Source organism: Rhinopithecus roxellana, chromosome 18, assembly GCF_007565055.1.
Source record: "Rhinopithecus roxellana isolate Shanxi Qingling chromosome 18, ASM756505v1, whole genome shotgun sequence".
Classification (NCBI taxonomy): domain Eukaryota; kingdom Metazoa; phylum Chordata; class Mammalia; order Primates; family Cercopithecidae; genus Rhinopithecus; species Rhinopithecus roxellana.
This window is the reverse complement of record NC_044566.1, coordinates 55,275,722-55,278,754: the sequence shown is the minus strand read 5'-3', so window position 1 is coordinate 55,278,754 and position 3,033 is coordinate 55,275,722. Positions and strand designations below refer to the sequence as shown.

The window sequence follows — 3,033 nt, the reverse complement described above, 5'->3', positions numbered from 1 at the left end:
ATTTCTCAGCATTAAGCATCATATTAGCTGTAGATTTTTATAGACGTTCTTTAGCAAGTTGAGAAAGTTCCCCTCTATACCTAGTTTATGGAAAATTTATATCGTGAATGGATGTTGGATCTTTTTCAAATGCTTCTTTTTGCCTCTGTTGATATAGTTATGTGATTTCTATTCTTTAGTTTGTGAAGTGAGGGATTACATTAATTTGTTTTTGATTGTTGAACAAGCCTTGCATACCTGGGATAAATTCCACTTGGTTATAGTATATAATTCTTTGTATGCATTGTTGGATACTATTTGCTAAAATTCTGCTGAGGACTTTTGCACCTAAGTTCATGTGAGATATTGGTTTATAGTTTCTTTTCTTGTACTGTTGTTGGTTTCGGTGTTAGGATAATGCTGATCACATAGAATGAGTTAGGAAGAAATTCCTCTGCTTCTATCTTCTGAAAAGAGATTATATTTTCCTTAAGAGTTTGGTATATTTTAGCAGTGAGACCATCTAGTCCTACTAGTTTCTGTTTAGAAAGATTATTAATTGTTTTAATTTCTTTAATTGATACAGACTTATTCAGATTATCTATTTCTTTTTGTGTGAGTTTTGGAAGATTGTATCTTTCAAGAAATTGCTGCATTTTACCTAAGTTATGAATTTTGTGGGCATAGAATTGTTCATAATATTTTTGTTAACCGTGAGCCAAAGCTTTCTTTGTTCATTTCTTGCATTCGAAGTAGTCTTCAATGTCATCCTTGGCCTGAGCTTCTTTACCATAGTCCTTAACTACTACAGAACTGCAACCAATCACTTTAAAAAGTTTTCTCTCTTTGTCAGTTATGCAGAGGACAGCCCATATTCTTAGTTTCTTGTCATTAACTTTAATTATGTTCATTTGGTGTTTAGCAGAAAGGACGTTCACCAACTTGACATACATAGGCTCATTGCACTTGGATGCAAGCACACAAAGATGGACTTGGTGCTTGTTTAAGGCTTTGGCAGCTCTGTGAATTCCATGTACTGGGCTCCTGTGGATGAGGACAGTCTTCAGCACTTTTTGTAAAGCAGTATTAATGTCCATTATACCTTTAGCAGCAATGCCTTCCTCGATCATGGTGGTGGGTTATGGATGAAGCTAAATATTGAATGCACCTGAGCCTCCACCTCTGTACAATTTAGCTGTGGCAGGTAAAGATCTATAGTATTTTTTGATCATCCTTTTAATGTTCACAGAATATGTGGTGATGTTCCTTCATTCATTTAGGATATTAGTAATGTACCCTTTCTTTTTTCTTAGTTATGGTGGCTAGAACTTTATTGATTTTATTGATAATTTTAAATAATCAGCTTTAGATTTTGTTGATGTTTTTCTATTGATTTCTTGTTCTAAATTTCATTTATTTCTACTCTAATTTTTGTTATTTCTTTTCTTGCGCATGCTGTCTTAATTTAAATTTTCTAGTTTCCCAGGGCGGAGGCTTAGATGACTGCTTTTAGATTTTTCTTCTTTTCTAATATATGGATTCAGTGATATACATTTCTCTCTCAGCTCTGCTTTTGCAGCATCCCACAAATTTTGATAAGTTGTGTTTTCTTCTAGTGCCAAATATTTTAAAATTTGTTTTGAGATTTCTTTTTTGACTTATGTGTTATTTAGAAGTGTGTTGTTTAACCTACACATATTCTGGGACTTTTCAGCTATCTTACTGTTATTGATTTCTAGTTCAATTCCATTGTGGTCTGAGAGCAGACATAGTATTATTTATATTCTTTTAAATTTGCTAAAGTGTGTTTTGTGGACCAAAATTTGGTCTATCTTTGTGAATGTTTTATGTGAGCTTGAGAAGAATATATGTTCTGCTGTTGCTTGAAGTAGTCTCTGAAAGTCCATTTTTATCCAGTTGATTGATGGTGGTGTTGGGTTCAACTATGTCCTTACCAGTATTCTGCCTACTGGATCTGTCCATTTCTAAAATAAGGGTGTTGAAGTCTCAACTATAATAGATTTATTAATTTTTCTTTTCAGCTCTCTCAATTTTTGGTTCTTTATTTTGACACTTTATTGTTAGATGCACACATATTGAAGATCGTTATGTCTTCTTGAAGAATTGACACCTTTACATTATGCAATGCCCCTCTTTAACCCTGACAACTTTCCTTGCTCTGCAGTTCTGTCTAAAATTAACAGAGGTACTCCTGCTTTCTTTTGATTGGTGTTTGCATGGTATGCCTTTTTCCATCCATTTACTTTCAGTCTATATTTGTGTTTATATTTAAGGCAGTTTCTTGTAGACAACATATATTTTTGTCTTGTTTTTTGATCCACTCTGACAGTCCCCATCTTTTAATACGTACGTTTAGAGCAATGACATTCAAAATGATTACTGATATAATTAGATTAATATCTACTATATCTGTTACTGTTTTCTATTTATTGCTCCAGCTCTTTGTTCCTATTTTTGTCTTCCAATCTTTTTCTGCATTTTCAAGTTTTGAGTATTTTATATGATCTTTTTTCTCTCCTTTTTTTAGTATATGAGTTTTACTGCTTAAAAATAATATTGGTCAGGTGCGGTGGCTGACACCTGTAATCCCAGCACTTTGGGAGGCTGAGGCGGGCAGATCACCTGAGGTCGCGAGTTTGAGACCAGCCTGACCAACATGGAGAAACCCTGTCTCTACTAAAAATACAAAATTAGCCAGGCATGGTGGCACATGCCTGTAATCCCAGCTACTCCAGAGGCTGAGGCAGGAGAATTGCTTGAACCCTGGAGGCAGAGGTTGTGGTGAGCCGAGATCGTGCCATTGCACTCCAGCCTCAGCAACAAGAGCAAAACTCCATCTCAAAAAAAAATTGTATATATATGTATATATTAATTGGTTCCCCTAGATTTTGCAATATAAATTTACAACGAATCCAAGTCTACTTTCAAATAACACTATACTATGAGCATATGAGTATTATACCTTGTAATAGTGGTGCTCACATTCTCACAGGTAGTGCAGGTACCTAATAACAAAATAATTCTAATTCCTCT

The 3,033-nt window shown here is 34.5% G+C and overlaps 1 pseudogene; it reads right to left on the bottom strand.

Moving 5' to 3' along the window:
• Nucleotides 1-713: 713 nt before the first annotated feature.
• Nucleotides 714-1,109, bottom strand: LOC104677931 (annotated as a pseudogene).
• Between the last annotated feature and the right edge of the window lie 1,924 nt (nucleotides 1,110-3,033).